We start from the raw sequence: 23,086 nt of genomic DNA, 5'->3' as shown, positions 1-23,086 counted from the left end.
GACTGCGCAATACTCGATACTCTATATTAATTACTAAATAATACCGGACTCTAATCAAAATACATGATGTAAAAACACACAACAAAATGTTCAAATGTGTGTGAAATCTTATGGGACTCAACTGCTAAGGTCATCAGTCCCTAAGCTTACACACTACTTAACCTAAATCATCCTAAGGACAAACACACACACCCATGCCCGAAGGAGGACTCGAACCTCCGCCGGGACCAGCCGCACAGTTCATGATTGCAGCGCCCCAGACCGCTCGGCTAATACCGCGCGGCCGACACACAACATACGGTAGATGAAAGAGAAATGAACTAAACAAACACAATTTTAGGAAGGAAGGAAGAAGATTTTTGGCGAGATCTATATTATAATGTAACACTTAATCTGCCTATTTTTGTAATACACAAGAAGAACATCATAATGTGAAATGTTTACACACTACACGACACAACCAAGGACGGTGGTGGAACGAGACAGGGATAAAACATGGCCAAAGTTAATGGTGGAACAACCGGGCGGCGTGGCCGCACGGTTCTAGGCGCTTCAGTCTGGAACCGCGCGACCACTACGGTCGCAGGTTCGAATCCTGCCTTGGGCGTGGATGTGTGTGATGTCCTTAGGTTAGTTAGGTTTAAGTAGTTCTAAGTTCTAGGGGAGTGATGACCTCAGATGTTAAGTCCCGTAGTGCTCAGAGCCATTTAAACCAATGGTGGAACAAGAGAGAAATGAAAGGAGTATATCTCAAAAATACAAACTTTGCCACTGAAATGTATTTATTTATCTCAATAAATAACAATTTCAAAATAAAAACACATTCACACACACACACACACACACACACACACACACACACACACACACACAGGTTGCCTATTGTAATATGCAAATATAATTACAGACCTCTGATCAACTAAGAAAAATGCACGCATGCTTATTGACTCTACTCAGATAAATTACAGATTAGTAGACGAGTAGTTTGATCTCTGTACCACGCGTCAATACCAGGCATTACATTCGTTAAATACATAAAAATTGGTTTCTTGACGCTGCAAAACACACATTAGCATTACAGCTGAACTGACTTACGGCTTAAAGTCCACTTTTTAATGAGAAATATCAAAGTAAAAAATGTTATTTCCTTGCCTAACATTGTCAAAAACTTGTCTCTGAAACCAATATCAAAGACAGCCAGACATTATAGTTACTCCATGCTAGAATATTAACTTTATTTTGCAGGAAAAAAGGTTTGCCGTTTTCTGCTGATATTATCAACCATTACAGTGATCGTCACGCTATGGTGTTAACTTTACCCTACAGTTAAAAATTGTTAGTCATCTTCTGTTTCACAGGTGAGCCTACGACACTTCGATGAAACAGCATTTTGAATAGTAGCGATACACATTTGTACAAATAAGGGGCATGACCTTTATTTTGCAGCACGGAACATTTGTTATCTCATGCTATCGCTCAGTGGAGACTGCGTGACACTCCGTCCATTAACTTAATTTTACAGTACAAAACGTTTGTCATCTTCTGATGATAATACTGCAACATGCTATCACACAGTGGAAACTGCGTGACATTTCAATGAAATAGCATACTGAACATAAGTAATACACATTTGTATCGGAAAGAAACGAAGGTTGTTATGCTTCCATCTACCCACCTTCAATGTCAGCCAAAGATTATAGTGACTCCGTGCTAAGGGATTAACTTGATCCTGCAGTCAAAACGTTTGCCGTCTTCCGCTGATAATGTCAAACATTAAAGTAACTCTCATGCTAGGGTATTAACCTTATTTTGCAGTACAAAGCAGTTTTCATATTCTGCTGAGAATGCTAACCCATGCTATGGCACGGTGGAAACTACAACGCTTTGCAACAAGGTTCGCACGTGGGATGTGGGCTAAGGTCGATCGCAGTCCTCGGATTTGGAGCAGGGTGGAAGGTCTAAACCAGAGTCTCAAACGATTCGGCAGTGAGAACTCCCCGTCCGCTATCGGGTGGAGTATTGTGGCGTTCCCCTTAAAAGGTCAGGCGTGCGTTACATGCAGGAAGTGGCTACTAGGGTAGCAGAGTACGTGTGGCGTGCACATGGTGGATTTTTTAGGTTAGAGGATCTCTCCATTTGGATCAGATACGAGCTGCGTCTCAAAATCGAAGATACATCAGCCACAATGTTCTCAGAAAACGCTCATTCTCGCAGATCAAGTATAGAAAAGATTAATGTGATTTTAGTGAACTGCAGGAGCTTCCAAGGAAAGCTCCCAGAATTAGTATTGCATGCCTAGGTAATATTAGGAACAGAAAGTTGGCTGGCACCGGAAGTGAATAGCAACGAACTCGTGAAGTTCAAACTGAAATGTTTGTAGTAATTACTGCAATTAATACGCCACATCCATTGGCGACTAATGGTGGTGGCGTATTTATTTCAGCAAAGAACTCCATAATATCTAGCGAGTTTATGATGGATTCCGAATGCGAATTAATCTCGCTGAAATTAAACATCAGAGGTCGGCCAAAAATGATAATCGGATGCTTTTGTAGACTGTCTGGGTCAAGAGCTGTAGCGGTAAAACGCCGCAGAGAGGACTTGCAGAATATCGTTAGTAACTTTCCTGACCGTGCCGTTGTAATTGCGGTGGCTTTAAATTGATAGGTATAGATAGGACGAGTCATGCTACGAAAATAGGTGCCGGAAACAGGGATTCGTGTGACATTATTCTGAATGTCTTGATCGAAAACTACTTCGAACAGATGACTGGAGAACCAACTCAAGATGGTAACGTCGTAGCCTCGTAGCAACGAACAAACCTGAATGTATCGAATCAGTTAACGTACGGGAAGGTATCAGTGATCATAAGGCTGTGATAGTAACTGTGACTATGGGTATTATAAGGAATTTTAAGAAAGGGAGGAAATTATGTTTGCTTAACAAGAGTACCAGGGTACAAACTGCAGAGTGTCTGAGTAGTTAACATCAAATATTCAGTGCTGAGGACTAAGATGTGGATCAGAAATGGGAAACTTCAGTATGCCTCAGACAAGATGTTCCGAGCAAGTATTAAAGGATGGGAAAGATCACCGTGGTTTAATAGCCATACCTGTTTTCTACGTAAACAAAGAGAGCTTCAGTACAGAGGTCCAAGCCTTGTATACAAACAAAAACTGAACGAAGCGAAAATAACCACAAGGAGAGCAATGAGAGAAGCGTTCAGTGACTTTGAAAGTAAAAATTTGCCATCCGATCTGACTAAAAACATAAGAGGATTTTGGTCTTACGTGCAACTAGTAATCAGTTAGAAATGATCTGTTCACTCACTCAGTGACCATACAGGCACCGAAACAGAAGATAACAGAGAAAAGGCCGACGTACTGAATTCGATCTTCCGAAATTGTTTCACCGCGGAAGACCGTAATACGGTCCCTCCTTTCAGCCATCGAACGAGCGTCGAAATGGCAGATACTGAGATAACTGATCGCGAAAATAAAAAGTAACTACAACCACTTAACTGTGTAAAGGCTTCGGGATCACACGAGATACCTGTAAGACTCTACAAAGATTGTGCGAAAGAACTTGCTTCCCTTCTAGTAGCAGTTTTTCGTAGTTCGCTGGAGCAACGAAGGGTACTTAGCGACTGGGAAAAAACGCAGGTCATTCCCGTTTTCAAGACAGGTCGTAGGACGGATGCATATACTGTAATTATAGGCCTATATCGTTGATGTCAATCTTTTGTAGAATTATGGAACAAGTTTTACGTTCAAGAATTATGATGTATGTGGAGAAAGAAATTGCTATAAAAATCAATATGGAGGTCTTTGCGAAACTCCGCTCGTTCTGTTCCTCCATGAGATCCATAACGCGTAGACAACGGCGCTCAGGTTTGTGCCGTGTTCCTCGACTTGAATAAGGCATTTAACACAATTCCGTACTGCCGTCTGCTGAAAAAAAAAAAACGAGCTTACCGAGCATCTGACCAGATTAGCGACTGGATTTAAGACTTACTTACAGACAGAACTCAACACGACAATCTTAACGGATCAAAATCGAAACATTTAAAGGTAATTTCGGTAATACCCCAAGGAATGTGATAGGACAGTCACAATTTAGTGTGTATAAAAATGATCTAGTTGAATGTGTCGGAAGCTCTTTAAGACTGTTGGCAGATGATGCGGTTGTCTACAAGAAAGTAGCGGTTCCAGAAGACGTCATCGATCTGCAGACGACTGATGAGTTGTGCAGGCTCTGGCAGTTGACCCTGAGCATAAATAAATGTAACATTTGGAGCATACATAGGAAAAGAAACCCACTAGTGTATAACTACACCATCGATGACAATTTTCGGAGCAACATTAAGTGGAATGACGACATAAAACAAATAGTGGGAAAAGCAGATGCCAGACTGAGCTTCGTAGGAAGAATATTAAGGAAATGTAACTCACTCACGCCGGTCGTTGTGGCCGAGCGGTTTTAGGCGCTTCAGTCCGGAACCGCGCTGCTGCTACAGTCGCAGGTTCGAATCCTGCCTCCGGCGTGGATGTGTGTGATGTCCTTAGGTTAGTTAGGTTTAAGTAGTTCTAAGTCTAGGGGACTGATGACCTCAGACGTTAAGTCCCATAGTGCTTAGAGCCATTTGAACGATTTTAATTCACCCACGATGGAAGTGAGTTAAAAGGTGCTTGTTCAACCGATTTGTTCACCAGTCTGGGATCCTTATCGGGTATGACTGATAGAAGAGATAGAGAAGATCCAACGAATATCGGCACGTTTCGTCACGGGATAGTTTTGTCGGAGCGAGAGCGTTACAGAAACGCTCAAAAAACTCAAATGGCAGACGTTACAAGAGAGGCGTTGTTCATCACGGAAAAGTTTACTGTAGAAATTTCGAGAGTGCACTTTTCGGGAAGAGCCAGGCAACATATTACTTCTTCCCAAATACATCTCGCGAAATGATCGCGATGAGAAAATTCCAGAAATTAGAGATAATACAGAGGCTTACCGACAATCATTTTACTCACGCACTCGTCGCGAGTGGAGCAGGGAAGAGGGGGACCAGTTTGTGGTAAAAGAACTACCCTCTGCCACACAACGTCAGGAGGCTTGGGTAGTATTAATGTAAATGTACCATGCATTTCGCAGAGGTCTGAAGAGTAAAGCAAACATAAACATAGCCAACGCCTTGCAGACAAACCAAAATTATGCGAAGCGAAATGTAATGTGAGGAGGGCCATGCGAGAGGCATTCAATGAATTCTAAAGTAAAGTTCTATGGACTGACTTGGCACAAAATCCTAAGAAATTTTGGTCTTATGTCAAAGCTGTAGGTGGATCAAAACAAAATGTCCAGACACTCTGTGACCAAAATGGTACTGAAACAGAGAATGACAGACTAAAGGCCGAAATACTAAATGTCATTATCCAAAGCTGTTTCACAGAGGAAGACTGCACTGTAGTTCCTTCTCTAGACTGTCGCACAGATGACAAAATGGTAGATATCGAAGTAGACGACAGAGGGATAGAGAAACAATTAAAATCGCTCAAAAGAGGAAAGGCCGCTGTACCTGATGGGATACCAGTTCGATTTTACACAGAATACGCGAAGGAACTTGCCACCTTCTTGCAGCGTTGTACAGTAGGTCTCTAGAAGAGCGTAGGGTTCCAAAGAATTGGAAGAGGGCACAGGCCATCCACGTTTTCAAGAAGGGACGTCGAACACATGTGCAGAACTATAGACCTTTATCTCTAACGTCGATCAGTTGTAGAATTTTGGAACACGTATTATGTTCGAGTATAATGACTTTTCTGGAAACTAGAAATATACTCTGTAGGAATCAGCATGGGTTTCGAAAAAGACGATCGTGTGAAACCCAGCTCGCGCTATTCGTCCACGAGACTCAGAGGGCCATAGACACGGGTTCCCAGGCAGATGCCGTGTTTCTTGACTTCCGCAAGGCGTTCGATACAGTTCCCCACAGTCGTTTAATGAACAAAGTAAGAGCATATGGACTATCAGACCAATTGTGTGATTGGATTGAAGAGTTCCTAGAGAACAGAACGCAGCATGTCATTCTCAATGGAGAAAAGTCTTCCGAAGTAAGAGTGAATTCAGGTGTGTCGCAGGGGAGTGTCGTAGGACCGTTGCTATTCACAATATACATAAATGACCTTGTGGATGACATCGGAAGTTCACTGAGGCTTTTTGCGGATGATGCTGTGGTATATCGAGAGGTTGTAACAATGGAAAATTGTACTGAAATGCAGGAGGATCTGCAGCAAATTGACGCATGGTGCAGGGAATGGCAATTAAATCTCAATGTAGACAAGTGTAATGTGCTGCGAATACATAGAAAGAAAGATCCCATATCATTTATCTACAATATAGCAGGTCAGTAACTGGAAGCAGTTAATTCCATAAATTATCTGGGAGTACGCATTAGGAGTGATTTAAAATGGAATGATCATATAAAGTTGATCGTCGGTAGAGCAGATGCCAGACTGAGATTCATTGGAAGAATCCTAAGGAAATGCAATCCGAAAACAAAGGAAGTAGGTTACAGTGCGCTTGTTCGCCCACTGCTTGAATACTGCTCAGCAGTGTGGGATCCGTACCAGATAGGGTTCATAGAAGAGATAGAGAAGATCCAATGGAGAGCAGCGCGCTTCGTTACAGGATCATTTAGTAATCGCGAAAGCGTTACGGAGATGATAGATAAACTCCAGTGGAAGACTCTGCAGGAGAGACACTCAGTAGCTCGGTACGGGCTTTTGTAGAAGTTTCGAGAACATACCTTCACCGAGGAGTCAAGCAGTATATTGCTCCCTCTTACGTATATCTCGCGAGTAGGCCATCAGGATAAAATCAGAAAGATTAGAGCCCACTCAGAGGCATACCGACAACCCTTCTTTCCACGAACAACGCGAGACTGGAATAGAAGGGAGAACCGATAGAGGTACTCAAGGTACCCGCCGCCACACACCGTCAGGTGGCTTGCGGAATATGGATGTAGATGTAGATGTAGATGACATCTGTACTCCTATATCCATAGCACGGGGTGCGTGGTACTCGTATATCAGAATTTATTCCTCCTCCCCTTCATGTTCCATTCTTAGATAGTGCAAGAGAAGAAAAGTTGTTAGAATCTTTCTGATTAAATTCATATTTTTTTCATTTAGCCGTCGTGTCCGTTAGGCTGAATGGTATATGCAACTCGACTCTCGAAATTATTTAAGGAGTGGAAGTTGTAGAGTCCAGTAACAAAAAAAAAGTAAACAGCGAAGTCTCAAAGCATTCGACTCTGAGAACCACCAAATTTTACTCAAGAAAGTAAGTGGGAAAACAGGGATGTTGCACAAATCATTTTCAAATAATAGAAACAAGAAGACACCTCTAAACAAAACAAATAGAACACTAGCTTCTTCTGACTAGGGTACCACGATCTGTAGGATCCTACAGGGATCCATGCTGAGACCCCTGCGTTTCCTTACCCATACAAATTATGAAAATGGATGTACCGGGTGATCAAAAACTCAGTATAAATTTGAAAACTTAATAAATCACGGAATAATGTAGACACAGAGGTAAAAATTGACACACATGCTTGAGATGACATGGGGTTTTATTAGAACCAAAATGCAGGATGGCGCTCCACGTCATATTGCTAGACTCGTGAAAGATCTCTTGCGCGCGTCGTTTGGTGATGATCGTGTGCTCAGCCGCCACTTTCGTCATGCTTGGCCTCCCAGGTCCCCAAACCTCATTCCGTGCGATTATTGGCTTTGGGGTTACCTGAAGTCGCAAGTGTATCGTGATCGACCGACATCTCTAGAGATGCTGAAAGACAAAATCCGACGCCAATGCCTCACCATAACTCCGGACATGCTTTAAAGTGCTGTTTACAACATTATTCCTCGACTACAGCTATTGTTGAGGAATGATGGTGGACATATTGAGCATTTCCTGTAAAGAACATCATCTTTGCTTTGTCTTATTTTGTTATGCTAATTATTTCTATTCTGATCAGATGAAGAGCCATCTGTCGGACATTTTTTGAACTTTTGTATTTTTTGGTTCTAATAAAACCCCATGTCATTACAAGCAAGTGTGTCAATTTGTAACTCTCTATCTACATTATTCCGTGATTTACTCAGTTTTCAAATTTATACTGACTTTTTGATCACCCTGTACATATGTATGTTCCTCATCTCCTCCTAAACCACTGGACCAATTTCGACCAAACTTGGTACACATATCATTTACTGTCTGGAAAAAATCACCACGGGTATAAGAATCTCCCGCCTGTCAAAGGGGCGTGTTGAAAAAGCAGTGCAGCCCACGACGCGTGAATTCCCGCACATCACTTATCCAGCATTTGAGAATGAGAGCATTTAGAGGTTTGCAACAAACTTTATACACAATTTCACAACTTTACCAAACTTTTCCTCGCTGACGACCTCCACAAAATGTTCATATAGAAAGCGGGAAAGCGACGCTGAGCTGTTCAGCCAACTTCGGTGGCAGATGCTGCAGTGCTGCAAAAGAAGCGTTAGGCATTACAGCGTGGTTCCGAGAGAGAATGTTCCTAGAAGAATCAAATAAGATATTTTCTATCTAAATATATGTCGAGAAAAGACTAGGAGCGTAAAATGAGAGAGGTTCGAGTTAATATAGAAAATTGCCAACAATCGTTCTTCCTGCGAACCATTCGCTGCAATGCAAAGTCTCGTACTCAGGATATGAGCAGAGAGCAGCAGGTGCAGGAACCCGCCAATCAGAACTAAACAGTTGCGGAGTACACGCGGTGATTCAGCTGCCCCTACCGACATCGTTTTATGGTTCAAATGGTTCAAATGGCTCTTAGCACTATGGGACTCAACTGCTGAGGTCATCAGTCCCCTAGAACTTAGAACTACTTAAACCTAACTAACCTAAGGACATCACACACATCCATGACCGAGACTGGATTCGAACCTGCGACCGTAGCGGTCGCGAGGTTCCAGACTGGAGCGCCTAGAACCGCTCGGCCACTCTGGCCGGCATCGTTTTATGCAACCCGCCATTTTCTATATGGCCTTCGAGAATCCAGCGCGTTATTTTCACATTCCCTCGCTCGATACGCGCAAACTACACGCGTCAAAAAAAGTTTTGAATCACCTCGGGTCCCAGAACTCCTGAAGATAGACATTGACTGTGGATATTGAATCACAGACACAGTCCCTTTGTTCAGAGATGTCACTAAACCCGCCCAGCCGGCCAGAGTGGCCGTGCGGTTCTAGGCGCTGCAGTCTGGAACCGAGCGACCGCTACGGTCACAGTTTCGAATCCTGCCTCGGGCATGGATGTGTGTAATGTCCTTAGGTTGGTTAGGTTTAATTAGTTCTAAGTTCTAGGCGACTGATGACCTCAGAAGTTAAGTCGCATAGTGCTCAGAGCCATTTGAACCATTTTTTTGAAACCCGCCCAGAGATGTAAACAACCATGCACGATCAGGACCCGTTAGACGGAGGGGGTCCGACAGCCGATCAGTTCCAGTCATTCCACCAGGAAGGAGGTACACGGCTCGTCTTTCCTGTAGTTCAGCCATGCCTGGGCGGTCAATATCGCGGTTCAATCGCGTCCGCATTGTTACTTTGTGCCAGGAAGGGCTCTCAACAAGTGAAGTGTCCAGGCGTCTCGGAGTGAACCAAACAATGTTGTTCCGACATGAAGCTGATACAGGGAGACAGGAATTGTTGATGACATGCCTCGGTCAGGTCGCCTAAGGGCTACTACTGCAGTGGATTACCGCAACCTACGGATTACGGCTCAGTGGAACCCCCTGACAGCAACGCTACCACGTGAATAATGATTTTCGTGCAGCCACAGGACGTCGTGTTACAACTCAAACTGTGCGGAATATGCTGCATGACGTGTAACTTCACTCCCGACGTCCATGGCGAGGTCCATCTTTGCAACGCGGTACAGATGGGCCCAACAGCATGCCGAATGGACCGTTCAGGACTAGCATCACGTTCTCTTCATCAATGAGTGTCACATATGCCTTCAACCAGACAATCGTCGGAGACGTGATTGGAGGCAACCGGGTCAGGCTGAACACCTTAGACACACTGCCCAGCGAGTGCAGCAAGGTGGAGGTTCCCTCCTGTTTTGGGGTGGCGTTATGTGGGGACGCCGTACGCCGCTGGTGGTCATGGAAGGCGCCGTAACGGCTGTACGATACGTGAATGCCATCCTCCGACCGATAGTGCAACCATATCGGCGGCATATTGGCGAAGCATTTGTCTTCATTGATGACAATTTGCGCCCCCATCGTGCACATCTTGTGAATGACTTCCTTCAGGATAACGACAGCCGGCCGCGGTGGTCTAGCGGTTCTAGCGCTGCAGTCCGGAACCGCGGGACTGCTACGGTCGCAGGTTCGAATCCTGCCTCGGGCATGGGTGTGTGTGATGTCCTTAGGTTAGTTAGGTTTAAGTAGTTCTAAGTTCTAGGGGACTTATGACCTAAGACGTTGAGTCCCATAGTGCTCAGAGCCATTTGAACCATTTGATAACGACATAGCTCGACTAGAATGGCCAGCATGTTCTCCAGACATGAACCCTATCGAAAATGCTTCGGATAGACTGAAACCACCAACCACTCTGAGGGATCTACGCCGAATCGCCGTTGAGGAGTGGGACAATCTGGACCAACAGTGAACTCGTAAGGGACCAAACTGCTCAGGTCATCGGTCCCTAGACTTACACACTACTTAAACTAACTTATACTAAGAACAACACACACACACACCCGCTCGAGGGAGGGCTCGAACCTCCGGCGGGAGTGGTCACACAGTGAGTGACATGTCGCCTCTAACCGCGCGGCCACTCCGCGCGGTCCAACAGTGCCTTGATGAACTTTTGGATAGTATGCCACGACGAATACAGGCATGCATCACTGCAAGAGGACGTGCTACTGGGTATTAGAGGTACCGGTGTTTACAGCAAATTGGACCACCACCTCTGGATGTCTCCCTGTTTGGTGGTACAACATGCAATGTGTGGTTTTCATGAGCAAGAAACAGGGCGGAAACGATGTTTATGTTGATCTCTATTCCAATTTTCTGTACAGGTTCCGGAACTCTCGGAACCGAGGTGATGCAAAAATTTTTTGATGTGTGTATTAGCCCTACAGAAAAAATGAACAGAATATTTTTGTAGGAGTCTTAATATAGTTAAATGGGATGCGTTTTCGCTAGAGGCCTACGAAACTACAGCGCTTGTAAGGGTTAAGTTTAGATCGGATTGTCAATGTAATTAGTATTGGTGTAACCTTTACAAAAGGCGTTTTCCTTTCAATGCTCTTACGGGCACATTTAAATTAACGATATCAACGAAATAGGCGACTATGTTAGTGACGTAATAATCAATTTAACAGAGCAGAGAAAAGGTCGAATATCGGGAATAGTTCGTGTAGTCGGGAATTTTGTGGTAGAAGGGAGTGCCACAAACAACGTACTTGAAATCTTGGCTAATGAGGGATGAGTGTGGTGGTGGAACTGCGTTTGAAGGTCACTTTTGTACGTTTTTCCTGAGTAACTCGAAAACCGTGGCCTCCAGCGAAAACGTATCTCAGCATAAAATTTAACTACATTAAGTTTCCTACGAATAGGATCTGCTCATTTTTTCTTTAGAACAAGCAGTTTACTCGTAGCTGGCGAGAGAATACGAAAATCTCGCGCGTGGTTCTTGAAGGCCGGATGTACCATAAAACGAAATCGGTAGGGCCGCTGAATCACCCTGTATGTGTACATTCTAACACATACCTGCTTCTTGCAAATAAAAGTCAACGTTTATATAGAATGAGCAGTGCGCACCATAAGCATGATAGAAGAAACTAGCAGGATTTACACACTGAATTAAAAAACTCAGCACAGTACAAAATGGAGTTAGCAATAAACGTGAACAGGGTGATTCAGTAAGCCATGCATCTCAAATACTCGCGGAACAGTGGAAGATATTGTACTTTTGCTTTCGGCCAGGTGAATTGTAGAGAATACTTCACTAAATGATGTATAACGCAATCTAGATTTTCAATTGGATTATAGTAATTTCTGCTGCTCGTGTTGTTTATATCAAAGATACCAATTCAGCGGCGTTTCACTCTCCGAAATTCCATAGGTAGTGTCTGAGAAATTGCAGTATGTAGGACTTTGTATTTATCTCTTTTTGCTGTCTTATGCAGAAGTTCATAATTTCAAACGCAAATAGGAAATACGTCACTACGGATGAGTTTCACTTCCGCGATGTCTGCATTTTTGCTTCATTTGAATTCACTGGATTTTTCTCTCTTGGGTAATCTCAAAAATAAAGTCTGTGCACAATTTCCGACGACTCAGGAGGTTTCAAAACATAGCATTGTCAGTGAAGTTCAAAGGTCCTTGCACCAGCGACTGCGAACACGTTTTGCACTAGATGGTTAACATTTCGAACACTGTTGACATCAACTGAATTTTATGGAACTTTTAAACCACTTCCTTTTGCAACTCCTTTTTTTTGCTGTTACTGATGTAATTTTACAATGAAAGTGTGTCTTTACAAGTTAAATTCATGTTAATTTTTTGTTCAAGCGGTGTTATTATTTAACAGTCTTTATACCCGAAATTCCTGTTTTACAAATTCATTCAATTTGTGACATTCATCTTTCTTTCAAGGTTCTGGAAAAAACAAGAACGGAACTGTTCCCGTAGTTAACTGGTAAATCACATTGGATGCAATGTCCTTTGTCTTCCAGATTGTGTCGGTCCAACCCCACGTAGCGTTTGATTTCAGATTTGTATCACATTTAAATTAAATTTTTCTCAGATTGCCCGAATTTTTAATTAAAACCTGATTTGGAACGACTCATTAGCCTGATGTGACAGTTCCGATGGTTACACGAATTTCCACATAAGACAGCAAGCGGTTGGATGTTCAAAACAGGCAAATCCTACGTTCTAAGTATTGTAATTTCTGCGGAACTACGTACTTGATTTCGGAGGGTGAAGCGCAGTTGAATTCATCTCTTTGAGATCTGTAATACTAGCAGTAGTATTAGTGCAGATGCTTTTCAATAAATCAAAGTTGACTTCGATATCTCTGTAAGTAACGGTGCTACGGCAAGATACTATACGCTATTTAGTGGTCTTCCGTACAATTCATCTGGGTGAAAATAGGATTACTGTGTTTTAAACGTTTCCAGTGACATTGTAGTGCAGTCTGTATTGGACTATACAATCCGAAGCAATGTTCCTTCAGACATGCATGCGTGCAGTACAACGCAGACACTGCGGTAGAATATTTCACGCCATGCAAGGGAATATGACTGAAATGTCAGTGGACGTCCGAGGATAAAGGAACAACTAAACCGGTATGGAAGGTGCAGGGCATTTATCACAAGTAATTTAGTACTTCACAAGAGCTCTACAATATTTTATTGCACAGATAAATCTTATAATTAAGCTGCCTGACAAAAACACATTTCCAATGAATTCTCTTATTCCATCTTACCACCATAAATATGGAGCATTGTTCAAACATACATTAAAAATGCAAACTCTTCAATTCAGATTTACAGGTAAACAGAACACCAACAGGTTCAATATAAATAAATAAATTTTGTTTATAACAAAGGCCAAAGTTAAATCACAATTCCGAAAACATATTTGATCAATCAGAGAAGGCTCTTTGGCATATTCAAGACACTGGCGTGGAAAAATAACAAAAAACCATTTAACAGTTGAGCATTACATCTACCACGTTAAAAACCAAACTTCAGACAGGGAAACCACGGAAGCGGCAGGTACGGCAGGCCAGGTCTGAATAAGATGGAAGAATAACGGGCAGTGCTGGGTAGATTAACGCCTGATTACTACGAGATAGAAAGTCAGCTTATAAAGGATGCCGTAGCAAGCCAGGAGGCCGTAACGTCTGAGAGCCTACGGTGAGACGGGAAGCAGCGCGCCGCCAGCCTGCACGTACAAAGCAGACGCGGACCGGCGGGTAACAAATAACATCCCGGAGCAGCGCCTCCAAATGCTACTAACAGTTCGGAAGCCCGAGAGAAAACAGGCAAACATATAAATCGTTTATTATTATTATCGTTTGCATCAATTACAGTAATACACATGTAGCAAAACAAAGAAATATACAGGGTGTTTCAAAAATGACCGATATATTTGAAACGGTAATAAAAACTAAACGAGCAGCGATAGAAATACACCGTTTGTTGCAATATGCTTGGGACAACAGTACATTTTCAGGCAGACAAACTTTCGAAATTACAGTAGTTACAATTGTCAACAACAGATGGCGCTGCGGTCTGGGAAACTCTATAGTACGATATTTTCCACATATCCACCATGCGTAGCAATAATATGGCGTAGTCTCTGAATGAAATTACCCGAAACCTTTGACAACGTGTCTGGCGGAATGGCTTCACATGCAGATGAGATGTACTGCTTCAGCTGTTCAATTGTTTCTGGATTCTGGCGGTACACCTGGTCTTTCAAGTGTCCCCACAGAAAGAAGTCACAGGGGTTCATGTCTGGCGAATAGGGAGGCCAATCCACGCCGCCTCCTGTATGTTTCGGATAGCCCAAAGCAATCACACGATCATCGAAATATTCATTCAGGAAATTAAAGACGTCGGCCGTGCGATGTGGCCGGGCACCATCTTGCATAAACCACGAGGTGTTCGCAGTGTCGTCTAAGGCAGTTTGTACCGCCACAAATTCACGAAGAATGTCCAGATAGCGTGATGCAGTAATCGTTTCGGATCTGAAAAATGGGCCAATGATTCCTTTGGAAGAAATGGCGGCCCAGACCAGTACTTTTTGAGGATGCAGGGACGATGGGACTGCAACATGGGGCTTTTCGGTTCCCCATATGCGCCAGTTCTGTTTATTGACGAAGCCGTCCAGGTAAAAATAAGCTTCGTCAGTAAACCAAATGCTGCCCACATGCATATCGCCGTCATCAATCCTGTGCACTATATCGTTAGCGAATGTCTCTCGTGCAGCAATGGTAGCGGCGCTGAGGGGTTGCCGCGTTTGAATTTTGTATGGATAGAGGTGTAAACTCTGGCGCATGAGACGATACGTGGACGTTGGCGTCATTTGGACCGCAGCTGCAACACGGCGAACGGAAACCCGAGGCCGCTGTTGGATCACCTGCTGCACTAGCTGCGCGTTGCCCTCTGTGGTTGCCGTACGCGGTCGCCCTACCTTTCCAGCACGTTCATCCGTCACGTTCCCAGTCCGTTGAAATTTTTCAAACAGATCCTTTATTGTATCGCTTTTCGGTCCTTTGGTTACATTAAACCTCCGTTGAAAACTTCGTCTTGTTGCAACAACACTGTGTTCTAGGCGGTGGAATTCCAACACCAGAAAAATCCTCTGTTCTAAGGAATAAACCATGTTGTCTACAGCACACTTGCACGTTGTGAACAGCACACGCTCACAGCAGAAAGACGACGTACAGAATGGCGCACCCACAGACTGCGTTGTCTTCTATATCTTTCACATCACTTGCAGCGCCATCTGTTGTTGAAAATTGTAACTACTGTAATTTCGAAAGTTTGTCCGCCTGAAAATGTAGTGTTGTCCCAAGCATATTGCAACATACGGTGTATTTCTATCGCTGCTCGTTTAGTTTTTATTGCCGTTTCAAATATACCGGTCATTTTTGAAACACCCTGTATATAAAAATGAACATGTGAAATTATATACAGTACAAAAGCTTTAAAACGGATCAGACTACACTCGGATGTTGATGGACTCGATCCAGCAGAGTGCCTCGTGGGATGCTTGATGGAGCTTCTCAATGCCACCAGGGAAGCGTCTGATTGGACATTCATGCACAATGTGGCCCATTGTTTGGGTGTCACCACAGTCACACACACTGTCACTCGAAAACCTGCACTTGTGCGTGTTGTATTTGCACCTACCCTCTTCACTCCGATATCTGTTTAACTGCGCCCACACCTCCCTTGGTTGGTGGAAGCCTTGAACTGGAACTGTTGGATTGTCTACAAGTTCGTGGTTTCGGGTTCTTGCGGCTTGCCACTCATGTTTCCACTCTGCGTCCTGGTCGAATCCTGTGGATAGAATTTGAACTCCCATTTCATATGCTGGTCTTCTAGATTTGGGCGTTTCCTGGGCAGTGATAGCAAATCGTCATGAAGAGAGTCGAATTGTTTTCAAAAACCTGCTGACAGAGGTTGTAAAGAGCAGCCTTTGACGGAGGTCTGGTGGACAAATGTTTGAAAGCATTGGTAGCCAGCAAGTAGGTGTAGACCGAACTGTACCACTAATTACTCTCATAACTGAGTTCAGTTGGACGTCTACTTTTGTTACGTGGGTGCTTCGGAGCCAAACTGGTGGACAGTATTCTGCTGCAGAGTATACCAATGCAAGGGATGCTCCTCGGAGAACTTATGTGGTTGCTCCCCATGTACAGCCTGCCAGTTTTCTCACAAGGTTCCCTCGTGTTTATATCTTCTTAGACAAGTTGGAAAGGTATTTTCTGTATGTTAAAGTTCTGTCCAGAGTGACTCCCAGGTATTTTGAACTTTCGTTGTATCTGACTGTGCCAAGAGGGCCGAACTGTGGACTGATCTTTACTACAAATCATGCATAATAATCATGGAACATATGAAAAGCCTCAGACCAAGACACGAAGCTCAAACGGAGCGTGGGCCCAAGCCCCTACCAAACCTTACGTGTAACAACAAGAATTTTAAAATAAGAATTCCTAGGGATTAACCTGTTGATCTTACAATAAAATATAGCAATTTAATGCAATAGGCACATTAACATGAGTGGTTTAGAAAGTAACAGGCAAATCTGGAGGGCTAACATTCAGACAACTACAATCGTAATCATATTTGAAACAATAAATATTGATTTTCTTGAAAGGGCAAAATCTCACCAGTGTTATGGAACTCAATTACGCAAAAGAGCCAAGATTCACTGTGCTGCTAGCGGTTGCTTACCACAGTTGTAGGCATAGTTGTTCAAAAAATGGTTCAGATGGCTCTGAGCACTATGGGACTTAACTGCTGAGATCATCAGTCCCCTAGAACTTAGAACTAGTTAAACCTAACTAACCTAAGGACATCACACACATCCATGCCCGAGGCAGGATTCGAACCTGCGACCGTAGCGGTCGCGCGGCTCCAGACTGTAGCGCCTAGAACCGCTGGGCCACTCCGGCCGGCGCATAGTTGTTACATCAGTTAGAAAGTAGAAACTTCCGATACTAATCGGACTCAGTTTCGACCTCAGTGGTCAATAACACACGTGGCAGCCTAAAACATATGACTATTAATTTCTGCGCGGATGACAAATAAGCAGACATTGAACAAGTTGTAACTAAAAGATATTTAACACACAAATGTGGCACTCAAATAATACCAAACAGTGGCACTAAAGGGTAAATCCAATTCTTGAAACAGAATGCTAGAGAACAACAGGAGATCCAGCGTAGCGGGAGGAACTTCAACACGGGTGCACATGCGGCAATCAACTAACGAGTACCTTACCCGCAAGGGCAGAACAGACGGCATTAGCAAATGAACAGAACTCCAACTTCTATATCAGTAACTATGCCTCATTAATGCAGGGTAAATCAGCCGGCCGGAGTGGGCGAGCGGTTCTAGGCGCTTCAGTCTGGAACCGCGCGACCGCTACGGTCGCAGGTAGGAATCCTGCCTCGGGCATGGATGTGTGTGATGTCCTTAGGTTTGTTAGGTTTAAGTAGTTCTAAGGTCTAGGGGACTTATGACCTCAGAAGTTAAGTCCCATAGTGCTCAGAACCGTTTGAGCCATTTCCAGGGTAAATCGGCTGGCTGCGACAGACTGACCGCCAATGTCGTCAACAAGCTGCCCAAGGAACTACAACCAAAGACTCTATTAATAGGCGACGGAAGGGCCGCCTGACGACTACACGGAGACGGATCGCGCTAGTAGACAAGGATGTAAAAACATGGAATGAGCCAACACCACTTAATAACGACAGAAAACTGTCTCAACCTGTACGGGAATCACGGGAAGATAGTGCGAGCACAAAGGAGTGTAGAGACATCAGGACAAATGGAGAACCGGGCTGCTCCTGGAAGCGTGCTCGGATAGCCGAAGTTGTTAATGCGACCACTCGCGACAAGAGGGAAATCCGGGCTTTCATTTGTTCTGAAATATTCTACAGCTGATACTGAACCGTAGTCGCAATTTGTGAGTTCATTCTTGCTTCCAGTAATATTTACAGTGAATAGCTTAGCGGAATCACCCTATATAATGCCTTACTAGTTCATGTCAAATCTATTATTGGTTACCTAACTAAATGAAAGGAACTACCATAAAATTCATTCTGCTCTTTCCTGAACTTTTGACACTATATAATGTTTTTTTAAGTTATGAGGTGCCTGTAATGATCTACATCTGCAAAGTATAAGGCTCCGCGAGTACTACCGGTATTGAGATGAACTATGTGTATGACATTATTGGCCGGGAGACCCCACTGGATGTACGGCCATGTGATGCAAGTATTTTTATTTGAAACGACTTCGGTGACTTGCGCGTCAATAATGATGATGATGAGGGCATCACACATCCAGTACCGAGCGAGGAAAATCTCTGACTCGGCCGGAAATCGAACGTGGGCGTCACTATCGAGAGTCATCGACGCTAACCACAAAAACTGCTGATAGTGAATAATATTGGTATAATATCTGAGCGCCGGCCGCAGTCGACGAGCGGCTCTAGGCGCTTCAGTCCGGAACTGCACGCCTGCTACGGTCACAGGTTCGAATCCTGCCTCGGGCATGCACGTGTGTGATGCCCTTAGGTTAGTTAGCCGTAAGTAGTTCTAAGTCTAGGGGACTGATGACCTCAGATGTTAAGTCACATAGTGCTTAGAGTCATTTGAACCATTTTTTAATACCTGAGCACATTACAATTAGGGTGTAATGAACTGCTTATTGACACTGTAATAATCTGTAAGTGTTCTTGAGACAATATCTTCTGAAGGAGGGACGAAAATTAAGATTTAACGTCCTGTCGACGACGAGTCAGAGATGGGTCACAAGGTCGGATTAGGGAATGATAGGGAGGAAATCCGACTCGTTCCCTATAAAGAAGCCATCTCGACGCTTTCCTTAGGAAATTTAGGAACACCTTAAGTTAATGGCCAGATGAAAATCTGAATTTTCAAATTTCTCGTTCAAGAAATCATTCACGCAGGAAGATCGTTCAAATATACCGCCGTTTGACCGTCGCATAGACTCCCATATGAAGGACACAGAAATAGATGTTCCCGACGTAGAGAAGCAACTGAAAGAGTTGGAAACAAGTAAGTCGCCAGATCCGGATCGAATCCCAGTTCGGTTTTACAGAGAGATCTCTACGACATTGGCCCCTTACTAAGTTTGCATTTATCGCGAATTTCTCGTCCAGCGCAAAGTCCCAAGCGACTGGAAAAAAGTACGAGTGTCTCCAAAATGGACGCGAAAAGTTACAGACAAATATCCTTAACATCGCTTTGCTGCAGACTTCTTGAAAATATTCTCACTTCCAATGTAATAAATTTCATTGGAGCAGCACAACTCCCGGCCACAGTTCAGCACAGTCTTACAAAAGAACCGATCGTGTGAAACTCAGCTTGCCCTTTTCTCACCTGATATCCAGCGAATCATGACTGAAGGCCAACGAGCAGATTCCATATTCCTAGACTTCCAGAAAGTGTTCGGAACGGGGCCCGTTGAAGACTGTTAACGAAGGTATGGTCATACGGTATCTGTTCCCAGATATGTGAGTGGTTGGAAAACTTCTTCAGTAACATAATGTAATAGGACTGTTCTTGTTCTCTACATACATAAATTATCTGACATACAGTGTGAGCAGCAAACTGCGGTTGTTTTGTAATGATGCTGTGGTGTAAGGGAAGATGTCGCCGTTGAGTGACTGTAGGAGGATACAAGCCGACTTATGTTAGACAATATTTCTAGTTGGTGTGATGAATGTCAGCTAGCTGTAAATGTAGAAAAATGTAAGTAAATGCGGATGAGTAGGAAAAAGAGTCCCGTAATGTTCTGATACAGCATTAGTACCGTGCTGCTTCTTACAATCACGTCGATTAAATACTTAGGCCTCACGCAGCAAAGCGATAGGAAATGGAACGAGCTCACAAGGACTGTAGTAGGGAAGACAGGTGACCAACTTCGGTTTATTGGGAGAATTTTAAGAAAATGTGGTTCATCTGTAAAGGAGATCGTTTGTAGAACACTCGTGCGACCCGTTCTCGAGTACTGCTCCAGTGTTTGGGATCCCTACCAGGTCAGAGTAAAGGAATACATCGGAGCAGGTCAAAAGCGGACTGCTAGATTTGTTACCGGGAGGTTCGATCAACACGTGAGGTGCTTTGTGAGCTCATTTGAGAATCCCTGGAGGGAAGGTGACGTTCTTTTCTCAGAACAGTACTGGGAAGTTTAGAGAACCGGCATTTGAAGTTGACTGCAGAACAATTCTACTGTCGCCAAAGCACATTTCGCATAAGAACCAAGAAGATAAAATAATAGAAATTAAGGTCCCTACGAGGGTACAGATAGTCGTTTTTCTCTCTCTCTGTTTGCGAGTGGAACAGAAAAGGAAATGTCCAATAGTGGTACAAGGTACCCTCCGTCACGCAGCATGCTGTGGCTTTTGGAGTATATATTTAGATGCAAATGTATATGATAATGAACTGCCATGCTACCAAATGTGATTCCAGTGTGCTAACCACTGCGCCGCCTGGCTCGGTAATATATTGTCATTTGTATGACGGTTCAGTGAATTGCACTGTGTCGTAGAAGACTATAATCCTTATTGACGTAACGTCTAGTTATTTACATAACATTATACATGTAACTCTTTCTGTAGGAATACGATCATAAAGTAGTATACTGAATTTATCGATGTATAGCCTTCAATGAAAATTTGAGACCAGTTCCACATCCTAGCGACACACTTTTGCGATAAATCCATGAACTCGTTATAAAACAAAAACAAAACAAAAAAAATCTTCCACAAGGTAGAGCGCTTCTCTTGTAGCGTCACTCATTGCGTTCGCGGAGCGTTTCTGTGACGCTGTTACATTAAACAAACCCCCAGATGGAGTGCGCAAGTTTTATTTGTCCTCTCTAACTTGATTTTTTATTCAGATTTGGTAAGCGTCCCATAACGACGGAAGAACACTCAAAAATTTTTCGTAGAAGGTTCTTCCAGCCGATTTTCTTCGTGGACTAGTTACGCTGCCTTAGGGTCCTTTTGTTAAATGTCAGCCTCGCAGTTGCGTTCGCCAAGGCTGCATTTTTGAGGTCGTCCACCTTAAATCACTCTAACTCACATTCCTTCCTAGGTAAGCACACCAGACAAATAGCTAGTCCAGCCCAGGACATATGATCCTAAAACCGTCTGTAGCTACTTCAGTGAGGAAGAGTGTCCTCAAGTTTTTCCGATATGCCACAGCGTGCTGAGACCACACACTGATGATTATATTCCGTAGAGCTACCATACTGCTGGAATTTTGATTGCCAAGTTTTATCTGCTGTTCCAAATAGTTCCAGATGAGGAATTTGAAACTTTTATCACAGTCATAGTACAGGAGCACGTAGAGGCACAATAGCTTAAGTTTAAAAAATAGTTAATCATGCATTGGATGGGTAATGTACCCAGTAGAACGGTTCACTCTCGGTAGTGAAATGTTACTATTCCTGACCACTTCGCGTCATCGCTGCCGTAATGTAAGCGAGATAGCTTCGCTCTGGGAATTACAAAAAAATGGTTCAAATGGCTCTGAGCACTATGGGACTCAACATCTGAGGTCATCAGTCCCCTAGAACTTAGAACTACTTAAACCTAACTAACCTAAGGACATCACACACATCCATGCCCGAGGCAGGATTCGAACCTGCGACCGTAGCGGTCGTGCGGTTCCGGATTGAAGCGCCTAGAACCGCTCGGCCATCTCGGCCGGCCAGACTTACAAAATTTTAACCGTTTGCTGCCTTACATAAGGTTGGCATGCAAGAGCAAAATACTTCTTAAGAAACAAAAATTGCTACACAATAGGTGTAACGCAGATCATATGTCGGTAGGTACAGAGATGCTGAATGAAACGTGTTTTGCTGACAAGAGAACAAGGTGTGAAGCCTTCAATGACTACCATAGCAGAATAATGTAAAATGATCTTTCACAACACAGAGAAATTCTGGTCGTATGTAAAGACTGTTAGTGGCGGCAAAATTAGCATCTAGTCCATCGCAGATGAAATAGAAACTGAAATTCAGAGTATCAAAGCAAAACCAGAAATGCTTAACTTTGTTTTCAAATGTTCCTTTGCAAAGGAAAACCGATGAGAGTTGCCCTAATTTAACTCTTGTACCACTGAGAAGATAAGTGAAATAAGTATTAATGTCAGTGGCGTTGAGAAATAGCTAAAATGGTTTAAACTGAACAAAGCTCCAGCGCCTGATGAGTGAAAGACAAATTGCAACCCTTGCCACAGAGTGATGTATATAAAATCACTTGCAAGTAGTGAGTAAAAGCATTTATTGGTCAGTCAGGCAAATCTGTGGCAATTAGGCTACGTGGACATGAGAGAAGCTGGAGATTAAGGAACTAATATTCAACCTTAAGTGTTCATCTTTTAGCATAAAACCATTCATATGATGTACAACGTGAAGTTTTATATTCTGTTAAGAAAAGCAGAAAGATGAACCTACTGGAAATCAACAAACACATGACACATATTACATGATCAGACTGAGTCTCCATCCTTCGTTAAATTAAGTTTCCGATACAAATATTAGATTCAAACTGTAGATTCATCTTATTTCTCATCAGTTGTTAAATATGTCTCCTCATAAAAACTTTGTTTTCTCTCCTTTTTTAGTTAATATAATTATTTTTATGTGACAAAAAAATAATGTTTTCCTATGCAAGCATCCTGTCAACTTTGTATCTTCTGTACAAAGTGTAAGTCGCACGTCATGTTTATCTGTGCTTGCGACATACAGCTGTCACCTGGCC

The sequence above is a fragment of the Schistocerca nitens genome, chromosome 2, assembly GCF_023898315.1.
Source record: "Schistocerca nitens isolate TAMUIC-IGC-003100 chromosome 2, iqSchNite1.1, whole genome shotgun sequence".
Classification (NCBI taxonomy): Eukaryota; Metazoa; Arthropoda; class Insecta; order Orthoptera; family Acrididae; genus Schistocerca; species Schistocerca nitens.
This window is presented reverse-complemented; position numbering follows the sequence as displayed.